This window comes from Pelodiscus sinensis, chromosome 2, assembly GCF_049634645.1.
Source record: "Pelodiscus sinensis isolate JC-2024 chromosome 2, ASM4963464v1, whole genome shotgun sequence".
NCBI lineage: Eukaryota > Metazoa > Chordata > Testudines > Trionychidae > Pelodiscus > Pelodiscus sinensis.
Window position 1 is genome coordinate 108,227,070 of NC_134712.1, and position 14,562 is coordinate 108,241,631.

The 14,562-nt window shown below is 44.4% G+C and overlaps 1 protein-coding gene across 1 annotated transcript in view; it reads left to right on the plus strand.

Annotated features, from left to right (window-relative positions):
- The window catches only part of CAP2 (cyclase associated actin cytoskeleton regulatory protein 2), a 114,662-nt gene that overhangs the window by 84,605 nt on the left and 15,495 nt on the right, over positions 1 to 14,562 (plus strand). The window lies entirely within an intron of this gene.

The window sequence follows — 14,562 nt, forward strand, 5'->3', positions numbered from 1 at the left end:
TGACAGTTGCAACGATGTTTCCTTGTTACAACTTTTTTAACTCTGTAGATGAAATCTACAGCTGTAGCAATACTGTTCCCTCTTTCAGTTGTCACTGGTGAAATGCAAGACACTACTGAATTATCGTTTTCTCTTTCACCTCCCTTCCACCTTTTTTTCTTTTTTGAGAAAAGGACTGAACAGCTGTAGTACAAGCTATCAGGGATGTCTCATAAAAGTTTGAGTTTGCTGGAAGGGTTGAGTGTGTTGGGAGTGTGCTTCTTCTACTCATGTATTTGTACTATATGGTCTGAAAAAAATTGACAGTATGGGTAATTTGCTGTAGCTAACTGTATCTCAAATCTGGCTAACAAACACTGTGTGAGGATTATTGTCCTAAACATTCATTTTAGGTTACTTGTGTAAAGTTGGGATAATTTATTTTTGTAGACAATGGCAATTTAGGACAAAATTAGCCAGTTTTCAATTTGATGAAATAGTCACAAAATAGTGGTGAATTTAGTGAAAACATTCCATTAACATAATCTCAAGGAAACCCTACGTATTTTCCCATTTATAACATAATCTCAAGGAAACCCTACGTATTTTCCCATTTATAAATCAACCATAGATAGAAACATAGATAAATCAAATCTTATTTCTGAAACTGGTGATAACATTGGAGATAAGAGAAAATCTACAATGTTTCCACCAGTTTCAAAACTGAGATTTATTTACAGTGGCCCAATACTACTCCCATCGACGCTAATGAGAATTTGATCTGTGTCTGCAAGTCTGGTCTCCTAACACATATTTTTCGAATATATTCATTGTGCGATACATATTTTAAAATGCTCTTTAAAAAACTCTGAAATATTGATTAAAACTCCCTTAAAAATCTTCAGAACCAGAGATAGATCAAACAGTAGTACCGTATTTTCCAGCGTATAGGGCGACTGGGCGTATAAGACGACCCCCTATTTTTTTAATTAAAAGATAGGGTTTCATCTTATACCCCAGCGCCCCTCCGCCTCCTTTGCTCCCGATGTCCCTGGTCTGCTGGAGATGGTCCCCAGCAGACCAGAGGCACCGGGAGCAAAGCCGCAGCAGCTTTGAAAGCCTCGGGGGAAGCCGGCGGCGGGGCATCCCAGGCGTGCCTGGGCTGCCCCCCCGCCGGAGCCCCTCCGCAGCTTTGAAAGCCTCGGGGGAAGCCGGCAGGGGGGCAGCCCAGGCGCGCCTGGGATGCCCCACCGCCGGCTTCCCCTGAGGCTTTCAAAGCCGCGGAGGGGCTCCGGTGGCAGGGCATCCCAGGCGCGCCTGGGATGTATACCCGGCGTACAAGACGACCCCCGATTTTTGGGGGATGTTTTTTAACATCAGAGGTCGTCTTGTACGCCGGAATATACGGTAAGTACTGCAAGACATAAATTAGCATGCCAGTTTGCCCTTATATAAATCTCAATACAGTAACTTGGCACTTCATTCCCAGCTATGTAAGCTTCATCTAAAGTAGACATTCTCTCAAGGAATCTTTATCATTTCCTTTAATACCTCAACATTTTCTCATAAAACTTTATCTTGTCCCTTCTAGTTGCATGTTCAGATTAGGAGACTGCAAAGGCTGATTTTTGCAACCTTACGCTATCTTTATAGAATATTTTCCACATTATGTTTATCAAGAAGCCACATTTAGAGGGAATTATGAGTCTTGTGTTCTTATGTGGAGTAAATTTCATACTTCTTTTCTGATTCCACTCACCTCACACCACCCCACAACAAGAGACAATGGGAAGGTATAAACACACTCCTGATAAAACTCTGTTTTCAGCAAGAACATTAGAAAATAAATGACACATCCATCATGGCCAGAGACACCCATCTTTCTTAAAACAAGGGGGTTAATGTGACCAGGCTAATTTCCACCCCAAGTTATAGGACTGCAACTCCACTGACTTCACTTATAATTGTACAATCCAACTAAGGGCAGAGTATGGACATATTGTTTTAATTCTCTAGGTCTTGATAAGGGAACATGGCTTACCCCCTCTTTTTTCCTGTCCCCCACAACAAAATCTTTTCTGGGACACCTTTCTGCCCTATGTTGCATTTCCCTCTCCTTCATGTTGCTGACCAGCTTCTATCACTTTAATCTTAGCCACTTGCATTTTGCAGAACAAGCTGTGCTCCGAGACTGTTGCTGGTACCGTGCCAAACTGGACATTGCCTGGCAGATGTTCCTGAAGAAAGTGTCAGCTGTCCCCTTTTCCCTGAAAGACAGAGCCTCACCATTGAGACACTGACATTATAGGAACTGCCAAGCAGGTCACTCAGGCTTAGTCTACATTCAGGCTTAGAGCCCCAAGAAACACTGGGGAGTAATTCCTCTGAATGACTTGTTATTTCAAAATAAAGGAATTTTGTAGTCTAAGTCGAGGTAGCTTGGCCACACTAAAGGAGCCTGCCTCAGACTAGTTTTGAGGCTTTCCTGTAACATGGACACGCTATTTCAAAATAGTTATTTCGGGAGGTATTATTTCACAATAATTTCCTAGACATGCCCGAGACGTGAACATGGCAGAGCACAACTTGCTGCTGAAATCAGTTTGCCCCCTGGTGTCGATAGGGTCAGTTATATCCAATATGTTTACTGAAAAAGCGTCCTCATTCCCTCCTTCCAGCCGGGGTTAGCAACTTTGCCTCCATTTGGTTTTGAATAGTAATTTGGATTATCCACTCCAATGGCTGAATGTTATTCAGCCCTGGATAAGGAGAACCCTGAGGAGTCTTGTTTGACACCAGCCATGATGTGCAGCTTGAACTATAGCGTAAACACAGCCATAATTTCCAGAAGCGGGGGGATGGTTGGGCTGGAACGATAGGACTGAAAATACACAGAGAAAAAGGAGAGAAAATGTCTACTAATGCATTTAATATGTTACAAAAAGTATTTCCACATTTTTTACTTTAAAAAATGAAGTATAAATAGACCCATTAAACAAATTACTTAATGATCATACATCATCATTCAGCTCCAGGGTGATTTAGAGAATCCAGACTTTGTAAAGCGTCTCCGATTGCATGACTGACTGACTGCCGTTGCTTGGTGGCAACATAGGCTGTACATTAAATCCCAAACAGGTGATAAATGGTGCAAATGAATAAAAGCAGCTTCAGAGCTGGAGAGCCAGACAGATAAATAATCCTGCCAAGAACCAGAAAAAGAGGTTGTTGGGTGGGTTTTTTTGGTTCACAAAAGTCCCTGCACATCAGCTGTTTCATCTTATAACTTCCATATCATTGGGCAGCATGAATGCTTGCAGACAGGTGGTATAACATGTTGTAGTTAATAGGGCCATAACGTTAAGCCACTTTTACAAGAGAAACACCTTAACAAAAGAGCTATGTCTCTGTGCTATAGTCCACCTGTTCCCAGAGGCTGTTACATGATATTTTGAGCTCTGCAATCCTCATCTTTGTTCCTGCATGTGTGTGATAAGGACAACGCAAAGCAGTAATCATTTGAGGCATGTAAGTAGGATTTAAAAAAGGGGGGGGGGGTATCCTTTTATGAGAAGAAAGTGAACCTCTCCATTGGGAGGCCTATTCATCTGTAGCCTTGAAAAGGAAAGTTTTCAATTAATTTCAGGGAGTTATGCCCTCCCCCCAACCACTTTTCTCATCCTCCATTACATTCCTCTATCATGACACAGAAATAAAATGCATATTTCTAATTTATTTCAGCTATATATAAGCTACTTATATGTGTTATTTAGGCATTAATAATCATGCCCAATGTCTTTCCTCAGTAAAAGCAATCATCAGACTGCAAAATGAGATGTTCCCATTTAACTATTCCACAGCAACCTCACACTACCCAGGAACCCTCCCCTCCCATCAGCCTTGTTATTACACACAAAATCCTGCAATAGATAACCAAAAGCTTGGAACAAAGAGCTTAGTGTCCATATCTTTCTGAATGTTTGTACAGCACCTAGCACAATAAGGCCTCCCCTCTCACAGGGGCATCAGGAAGCTACCATAAAGAAAGACATTTTTCTACCACTCATCAAGTTCAAATTGAGTGTGCCACAGAAGTGCAATTCTTTCTGCTTCTACTTCTACAGAACATAACTTTGGGAAGTAGCAGCAAGAGTAACCAGATAGGTTGTATGCCTACATTGGAATGAAACAAAAAAGATGAGATATGATGTGGGTCTAAAGAGGTCGTAACCAAAACATGTAGCACGAATAGGTAGTGCCAGGGCGGCACATGGAGCATTGAAGGTTCATGCATTCAGCATGACTCAAGAGATGGGCTATTGCTTTGTGTTACAGATGAAACTATAGAAACTTTCCCCAAGTGGAGAAAGTTCTTGTACTCAAGACCCAGACTCACACAAGCATTGAGCTAAATTCATCTCTGGAGTCACTTCACTAAGTCAGAGACATTCCTTAGCCATAGGAATGAATTTGGCTCTCTGTGCCTGATGCCCTTGTACTCAGGCTACATCTAGACAGCCCCCTCTTGCACAAAAAATATGCAAATGAGATGAAGTGTGGAATATCTCCGCACCTCATTTGCATAATTAATTAGGCTCTGTTTTTGCGCAAAAACTCCCTCTTGCACAAGAGCCGTTCTTCCTGAAAAAAATGCAGAAGAACGGCTCTTGCACAAGAGGGAGTTTTTGCGCAAAAAGTCGCCGCGTATTAATTATGCAAATGAGGCATGGCAATATTCCATGCTTCACCTCATTTGCATATTTCTTGCACAAAACAGCGCAGTATAGGCATAGCCCTAGGTTCTAGCCTTTCCAGTATTCACAGGGTCTCACTCATCCAGATATAAAGAATTCCTAGTCCAGTTACATAAATCGTCACAGAAGCAAGTTTTTAAACCATGCAGAGATTGCTAGGGTGAACCACACACACTATATGATGAAAAGTATATGGGTTTAATTAGTGACACACACTCGTCTTCTCAGATGACTTAGTGTTTTTGTATAAAATCATCATTTTAGATAGCCAGCACTGAAATCAGTCAGTTCCCTAACATTTCTTATAAGGGGCACATTTGCAAGAAGCTGATGCAAAAAAGATGTTAATTGCAAATGGGAAATGACCACCCAAAGATGCACGTGGGAGCAAACATCACCGAGCATAACTTGGGTGGCAGTAGTAAACCAGGGTACCGAGGAGAGCAGCTGTTACCAAGGAAAACAGCTGAAATGAAAATAGAAGAAAGGAGGCTTGCAGATAACAGCCCTTACGAGTCAAATGGCTCTTAAATAATCTTTGTGTATAGATACATTATTTTAGACATCTGCTTAAACTTAATGTAAAGAATTGTTTGCAAATTTCTAAGCACCTGCTCCATTAGAAAAGATGAACTTTTGTGAACATATAAAGCGCTGTTTTTCCTCTTCCTGGAGACTCGCACATAACACACACTTCAAGGTACAAAGCACAAATAAATGGGGTTTGTGTAGTTAATTAAGTGGAAATTGGATAGGATTGGAAGTCACCCCAATTTACTGGCAGGCCGCCCAGCGGTAATATACCCCTTCCCTAGCTCCTCCTCCAGTTCATACAGTGACTGCTGTCCCACTGTGATCCCTATGCAGCCCTTCCTAAGTACTAGAGCAACATACGGATCCAGTGGACCCGCTAACCCAGCCCAATCCAAAGCTGCCTTCCCATACAAGCAAATCTGGAAACAAAACAAAGCCTATAGTTAAGATAAAATATCCCATCAACTATGCAGAATATAACTTCCCATTTAACTAACAAACACCCAAATCAAAGATTTCTGAAAGGCATTCTGAACAGGAATCTAGTTTCCTCCGTATCACAGAAGGCCGCATGTTACCTTGCACTGATTACAGGCAGTCCCCGACTTACGCCGGATCCGCACTTACAGATGGGGCTTTCTCGCCCCGGAGGTCGAGGTGGCGGATTGCTGCCTGCGAGCTCCGGGGCGAGAAAGCCCCGTTTGTAAGCTGCTCCTGGTGCCCCTGGTCTGCTGGAGACCGTCTCCAGCAGACCAGGGGCACCGGGACTGAAGCCGCAGCCGCGGTGGGTCCCTCGCCTCTGAGACTTTGCCAGAGCAAAGCCTCAGAGGCCCGGCACCCCGCTGCCGCTGCGGCTCTGCTCCCTGTGTCCCTGGTCTGCTGGGGGGGGAGGGGTGCAGCTAGTGTGCCCCCCCCAGCAGACCAGGCTTTTGTTGTGGACCCTGGGGCAGAGCAGTTGGGGCGCTGCCGATTGGTCCTGCAGCGCCGCTCTGGGCACTACTGGACCAACCCGGCAGCACCCCAGCTGCTCTGCCCCAGGTCCTGATTCAGCCGCTGCTGGTCAGTTTCAGCAGTGGCTGAATCAGGACGCCTGGGGCAGAACAGCTGGGGTGCTGCTGGGTTGGTCCCGTAGCGCCAAGGAGCGAGGAGCGGTGCTACTGGAGCAACCCAGCAGCACCCCAGCTGCTCTGCCCCAGGCGTCCCCAAGTCAGCCGCTGCTGAAACTGACCAGTGGCTGACTACAGGAAGCCCGAAGCAGAGTTGCTCTGTCCCAGGCTTCCTGGAATCAGCCGCTGATCAGTTTCAGCAGCAGCTGACTTGGGGTTTTTAAGTTGAATCTGTATGTAAGTCAGAACTGGCGGTCAGTTTCAGCAGCGGCTGAATCTGGACGCCAGTTCCGACTTACATACAGATTCAACTTAAGAACAAACCTACAGTCCCTATCTTGTACGTAACCCGGGGACTGCCTGTAGTTGCCTGAGATGGTATGGTGCAATAGACAATGTAGAGTAGAGAGGCTGTACCAGAGGAAAACTTCAAAACAGGTTGTAAAATAAGGAAAAAACAAACTTGGCATCCCGTGTCAAGATTCTGCTTTGATATGCTCAAGATGTCAGTCACGTATCCAGAGTGTTTATGGTGAATAGTTGCAGGTGACTGTTTACTTTCTCTTGTATGTATTTAATCTTATCTCAAACAGAAGTTTGTTTTTTACAAAGTTCTTGAATTCAAATGTCACTGCCTCTGGCTTCAGTCAGTTTCTCTACGCAGAAATGGGCTTGTAGTTGCCGCATCTGAACATCCTGACCAATTCCAAACAAAGACAATTTGTACCATTCAGTTCCTCAATAAAAATCTAAGCCCTTTAAGTGTCCTTTTATTTGAAGAGGAACATTATCACAAACATTTGAGTTTTGGCATTAATTCCTTGGAATTATCAGCACTTGGCCATAGCTGCAGTTTGTTAACAAATACATGTTTGGCTTCCCTGCACAAAATACAAGTACCATTTTGGATTCCTACTTCAGCTAAAGTGTTACGTACGAAAGATTCAAGGTAAAAAAAAGAGTGAAAGGGAAAAAAAGACAAACTAGTCATGGACTGAAGCATATTTCCTCTTCTGGAGAAGTGTACTGTTGAGTGGGGAGCTGCAGTTGAATGCTGAGGAGCGATACGTCCAGCCTTGATGAATTCTGAGTTCTGTGAACAGGAGACTAATCAAAGGTGGGCAGTTGAAAATTTCTTTCTTAAGAAATGACCTGATAGGAGCATGTTGTGCTTTATAGCTAGGGTAATGGTCACAAAGAAGAATTTTTGACAGCAATGGGAAGAGTTGCCGCTCTGGAAGGCAGTGTTCCTGCTACTAGTTCCCACCCCTGAGCAGAATGAATGTTATGCACATCAGTATGGGGCTGAAGGGTAGGGAGGTGGTATTCTGGAGTGGCCAAGGGAATAGGGCATTTGCAGAGTGGGGGGGACTCAAGTCCCTTCTCCACCCACCCTAGGAATGGTGGCCCAACACCTTCATTTTGATGCACATAACCAAATTTCACGGGGTGCATGTGGAGGGGGCTCAGGCCTGGGGCAGCAGGTTGGGGTGCAGGAGTGTGAGATTGCTGGGACTAAGGTTGCCAACTCTGTTGAACTGGATGCCATTGCTGGAAATGGTGCCAGTTCCTTCTAATCTGGGAGAGTTGACAACTCTAGCTGGGACAGGGGGTTGGGCTGCAAGGGCTCTGAGGACAGGGTGGTGGCAGGAGAGTGAGGGGGGTTGGGGAGCTCTGGGGCCTCACCACTGCAGTTGAGGGGGGCAGGTGTTTATCCATGCCACCCTGGCTGTGGCACAGTTAGGCCAGAGTTGGGCCTCTCTGCCCTGCCTGTAGCAGGGTTGGATCAGCCCTCCCCCAGCTGCCACATGGGGCTAAATTAATAGCCATGCAGCTTATAGGGGACTTAGTTGGGAGGTGATGGTCGCTTGCAAATTGCCACCAGATGATTTTTTTCCACCCTGTAGAGCAGTGGTGGCTCTCGAGCTAAATATGGCTGCTCAGTATGGAACCAAATATGGCTCTTTTGTCATTCTCCAAATACATGCAACTTTTTAAATTCACATTAAATATTCTACATTTTAAAAGCACATAATTACTCACATAGCTTGAATGCGCACATGAACCTGAATTTGACCAGTTAGGATGTAAACATCAAAGAAATGTGCGAAAAAAATGCAGCAGCAGAAGTCCCATTAAATAAAGTCCTTGAGTACAATGTTTCATTAATGCTATTATTAATCATGTCAATTATCAATAATAGCAAGTTGTATATTTTCAATCATGCAAATAGGCATTCTTAAAGTGGCGCTTTGTTGACAACTTGTTCTGAATGTTGATGGTTTGAAAAGGCTGCCGACTCCTGCTGTAGAGCATCAGTAGACCTCCAACGTACGTATGGCTCGGCTAGGATGAAAAGGGTGTTTATTTAAAAGGTTTCATTACACCCTTTTTATCCTACCCTCTAAGTTGCTACGGTTTCCGTACTGAGGCCTACAGTAAGGAAGAGGGTGAAAAATAATTCCTTTGTTTTACACTGGTTAACTTTGAGGGCTTATCTTTACTGAAGTGTTAACTCTATGTGTAACTTGTGTCACTTTAATCTAATCCTGCCCATACACATCTTTAGTTTGAATTAACTTCTTTAAAACCTGAGCAAGTTAGCTCTTTATCTGCATAAACTCAAACTCAGGTTAGGCCAGTTCAAACACACACCTCACACATGCACTTACACCAGTAAAACAGCACTTTTACTAGTATCCTCTTTCTTTCGTGGAAGGGAGGTGGGGAACATAGCAACGGCCAATAATAGTTATACCATCAAAAGTGCACTTTTGCTGGCAAATACTCTGCCCACAGTAGGAATGCTGGGCCAATGTGGTTTGCTGATAAAGCTTTTCTATCCAAGTCCTCCAAACATAGACTGGCTCTAATAAAATAGGGAGAAGGCAGCTGCTTGCTGTTAATCCAATCACTGTGGCTACATCTATACTGCACCTCTCTTCCGCAAAAGCTTATTAAAATGAAGCATGGATTATCATATTGCCACGCTTCATTTGCATAATTAATTAAGGTCCATTTTTGCGCAAGAGCCATTCTTCCTAATTTTTTCAGGAAGAATGGCTCTTGGGCAAAAACAACCCCTAATTAATTATGCAAATGAAACCTGGCAATATGCTAATCTGCGCTTCATTTGCATAAGCTTTTGTGGAAGAGAGGTGCAGTATAGACGTAGCCTTTTTTCTGTGTCTAGACTGGCCAGTTTTTCCAGAAAATCAGCCACTTTTCCAGAAAAACTTGCCAGCTGTCTACACTGGCTGTTTGAATTTCCGCAAAAGCACTGACTTCCTACTTTAAGAAATCAGTGCTTCTTGCGGAAATACTATTCTGCTTCCATTCGGGCAAAAGTCGCTTTTGCGCAAAGCTTTTGCGCAAAAGGGCCAGTGTAGACAGCTCAGATTTGTTTTCTGCAAAAAAAGGCCCCGATTGCGAAAATAGCGATCGGGGCTTTTTTGCAGAAGAGCGCGTCTAGATTGGCACGGACGCTTTTCCGCAAAAAGTGCTTTTGCGGAAGAGCGTCTGTGCCAATCTAGACTCTCTGTTCTGAAAATGCTTTTAACAGAAAACTTTTCCGTTAAAAGTATTCCAGAAAATCATGCCAATCTAGATGCAGCCTTTGTGTGTCAGTATAGGGTAGCCACGGTTACATGAATTTAGCTAACGTGAGGCAATAGCGCAAATGTTCAGTGTAAACTAGCTTCACTGAAGGCAGCTGAACCCTTGAAATTGGTAATTTCTGCTTTAAGGGAGGATTAAATTCAGAGCAGTGGAGCTAGGTGAGACCACAGACTTAAACTACCACCTAATTTAGCAATAAGAGAGGCTTAAGCAGCTAAGTATAACTCTAATGTTCCAAGTTTTCAGAGATGGCATTTCATTGCAAAACTTTGTAGTTTTAATACTTTGATTAAATTGCTGAGGCTATAATGATGTTTCTTAGCCACCAAAATACTTTACTTTTAAAACTTACTAAAGCACAAGCTGGTACTAATTTTAACTATAGGCTAGAAGATTATGTAACATTTTCAAAAGTTTATGTAACATTCAATGCTTTGAAAAATGAGTTTTCCTTAGGTAGTGCTTCAAACTTCTGATACAGACAAATCTAAAGCAATCGCAAACTGTAGCTCCCTACCATGTGCCATATCACTTAGATGAACACAGTAATTTCAGCAAATGTATGGTTTTGAAAGTCCAGTTGGATATACCCCTCAATGGATATGTGGCATACACTTCTGCATACCATAGAACTCCTTAAACCATCTCGAGGGACAAGTAATCTGAGGTAGTTTGTTTTTACAGGGAAAGGGATGTTCTTGTTAAAGTACAGTAAACTTCCGATAATCCGGCACCTTTAGGACCCAGGGATGCTACCCCAGACCCTTCATAGCCCCCTCTTCCGATAGTCCGGCTCTGCCCCAGGCGTCTCCGATTCAGCCGCTGCTGGTCAGTTTCAGCAGCAGCTGAATGTGGGACGCCTGGGGCAGAGCAGCTGGGGTGCTGCCGGGTTGGTCCCGCAGCCCCGAGGGGCAGCACTACCGGACCAACCCGGCAGCACCACAGCTGCTCTGCCCCCGGCTTACCTGATTCAGCTGCTGGTCAGTTTCAGCAGTAGCTGAATTGGGGAAGCCGGGCGCAGAGCATCTCCAATTGTCCGGCAGCCAGAGCACTTCCGGGTTCCTGATGGTGCCAGTCCATCAGGAGTGCTGGAGCATTGGATGCCAGACCAATGGAGTTTTACTGTACACACATTTCCAGAAATGCCTCCTCACTTACTTACCACAACTACTGGTTCATCCTATCTGTATGTTCCTGGGCCACAAGCAATTAGCCCTCTATGGGGTGAACCATATTGGCAAGTGTCAGACCATTCCCCGGTGAGCTCTGAGATCAGCTTGTCTTGCACCAGTTTATTGCTGCCTCAAATGTGGCTACATGGGATGCCACCAGAAGAGACGACCTGCTAATAGGGATTTGACTTGTTTGAGTTTTTTCCCTAAACTTAGTCTGTGTTCAGAAGCTTTAATATCTTCCCTAGAGTCTCATTGACACCATCCCCTCCTGTGTGCAGTCACTTAGGAGCCTCATGACAAGTGCAATTGTCGACATGGAAGAATACCAGGAAAACATTTAACAGAGGGAAACAATGACAAGGAACCTGCGCTTTGCAGGAAATGGAATAGGAATGAAAGTCATCCCAGTTTAGCGGCAGGTCACCCAGCGGTAACATAACCCTTACCTAGCTCCTGCTCCAGTTCACACGGTGACTGCTGCCCCACTGTGATTCCCTATGCAGCATACGGATCCAGTGAACCCGCTAACCTAGCCCACTCCAAAGCTGCCTTCCGTACCAGCAAATCTGGAAGCAGAACAAAGCCTATTGCCCGGGCAGGCTAGGGATGCAGAAGCTTTCGTGCACATCCAGTCTGACTGGGTGCTCCCAGCCCCCTTGCCCAGAAGTATGTCAGAGCTTCTGCAGCATGAAGAGCCTGGCATGCTATGACAGTTCTTGGGGAACCAGAGCTCTCTTGGTCCTCACCCCTGCCTCCAGAAAAGAGGACCCATCTTTGTGGTAATTGGGTGTCACCTCTGACACCAACAGAGTAGTCCTGCAGCACCTCAGACCAACAGATATGTATATTGTATCATGTGCTTTTGTGAGCACAACCCACTTTGTTGTGTCCACGAAAGCTCATGATTATATATGTGTGTGTGTGTGTGTGTGTGTGTGTGTGTGTGTGTGTGTGTGTGTGTGTGTGTGAGTCTCTAAACTGCTATAAGGACTACCCATTTTTTAAAGTTACAGACTAACATGGCTACCCCTCTGAGACGTTTAGGAATCATTAGGTGATCCTGAAAGCATTATCAGGTACTCAGGTCAAAAGATATAAAAGAAACAGTGGGAATAACTGGTTAAAATGGAGAAAAGTAAATAGTGGTGTCCCCAAGGGGTCTGTACTGGGACCAGTGCTGTTCAACATGTTCAAAAATGATCTGGAACGAAAGGTAAACAGTGCAGTGGCAAAATCTGCAGATGATACAAAATGTATCTGAGGTAGTTAAACCAGAAGCTGCCTGCAATGAGTTACAAAGGGATTTCACATAACTGGGTAACTGGGCAACACAATGGCAAGTGAAATTCAATGTTGATAAATCCGGGTATGTCTACACTACCCCACTAGTTCGAACTAGCGGGGGTAATGTAGTAATCCGCAATTGCAAATGAAGCCCGGGATTTGAATTTCCCAGGCTTCATTTGCATAAAGCCGGCCGGCGCCATTTTTAAATGCCGGCTAGTTCGAACCCCGTGCCGTGCGGCTACACGCGGCACGGAGTAGCTAGTTCGGATTAGACTTCTAATCCGAACTAGCTGTACTCCTCGTGGAATGAGGAGTACAGCTAGTTCGGATTAGGAAGCCTAATCCGAACTAGCTACTCCGTGCCGCGTGTAGCCGCGCGGCACGGGGTTCGAACTAGCCGGCATTTAAAAATGGCGCCGGCCGGCTTTATGCAAATGAAGCCCGGGAAATTCAAATCCCGGGCTTCATTTGCAATTGCGGATTACTACATTACCCCCGCTAGTTCGAACTAGTGGGGTAGTGTAGACATACCCTCCTTTACTTTCTACATGAGTCATAACTTGTATCCAATGATCTTTTCCCTGCATGAAGCGATTGGGAAAGTACATTATGGAGGAGCTGTTGGTGGAATATATTGTCATCATAGTTTTGTGAAATAATTGACGTGCTTACTATTTCTGACACAATTGCCAGCATGCTTCCTTCTTGTTATAAGGGAACTTTCTGATCCAAAGTCTGCTGAATTCAAGTGCAAGGCTCCCATTGACAGCAATGGAGTTTGGATCAGGCCTATTATAGACTGTGAGGTTATGTCTACACTACAGGGGTTTTGCGCAAAAACCCCTGGAGCATCCACACCTTACGTGCACTTTTGTGCAAGAAAATTTACAGTAAAACGGCAGAACAGAGGGCTTTTTGCAGTGTAGGTATACCTCTTTCTACAGGGAATAACTTCTTTTTGTGCAAGAGTGGCCACTCAACAGGGGTTTCTTGCATAAGAAACCCATATCGGAAAAAGCACAGGTACTCTGATGGCCATTCTGTGAATGGCAATCAGAACTTTCTTGTACAAGAGCATCCATGCAGTGTGGACGCTCTCTTACGCAAAAGCGTATCACTTTTGCGATGCGCTTTTGAGGTGTGGACGCGCTTTTACACAGTAAGTTTTTGCGGAAGATCTCTTCTGCAAACAGCTTCTTGTACAAAAAGCCTGCAGTGTAGACATAGCCTGAAGCTGTTGGGAAACATGGGGGAAGAATAATCCCAAAACCAAACAAAAAGATCTGTTTTCTTAAATGGAGAAATTTACCCATCCCACCTAAGGCTCAAGGATCTGCAGTCTATGGGAGGGGAGTGGCTGTGACGGTAAAATCGACCTTACCATCTCAGATTTTGTGCAGCCCAGGCTAGCCTTCACCCTCTTGCCTGCTCCTCTAGTCAATGGGCTGGAATAATGCAGAGACTTTGCTCACATGTGGATCCCTGGCCTTTCTAGATACCTCATCCCATTGTGGCCTTCCCTACTGCATTGTGCTGGCCCCACACAGATGCCAGGCACCCCCATCCATCCATTCTCCTAATCCTAGCAATCCCCCATGCAAGACATAATTGGTGCAGAGGGCCTCATAATACTTCCATAGATCCAGGTTGGGCTGCTGCTTCTAGGTAATAACCTCTGACCAATGACGTTTTCAGGTGTAGGTCCCAAACTTTGGCTCTTCCATAATGGATCCTGTATAAAACATAGACTTTATCCTGCTCTGCTGAGGTGTTGTCCAGATGAAGGATTCTTGGAATCATAATGACACTGGGTGAAGCTGAAAAAATGAATCCCCATTCCTTAGATCCTTCCTGTCTTTCCTACGAGTCAGGCAAATTGGAAATCTAAGACCAGGATCTGATTTTTGTTATTAATAAAGCCTTTCTGTTTCTTTTCACTGGCATAGATGTCTAATTTGAACAGAGCAATGTCATATAAATCAGTTGCTAGAAAGATTCTTTTATTCACACTATAACCATGTCCCTCATTACAGTATGTGTCTTTAACTTGTATTACGAATGCACCTGGAGCTGTTGTGTTAGAAACAGACATTTAAAAACATAAAACAA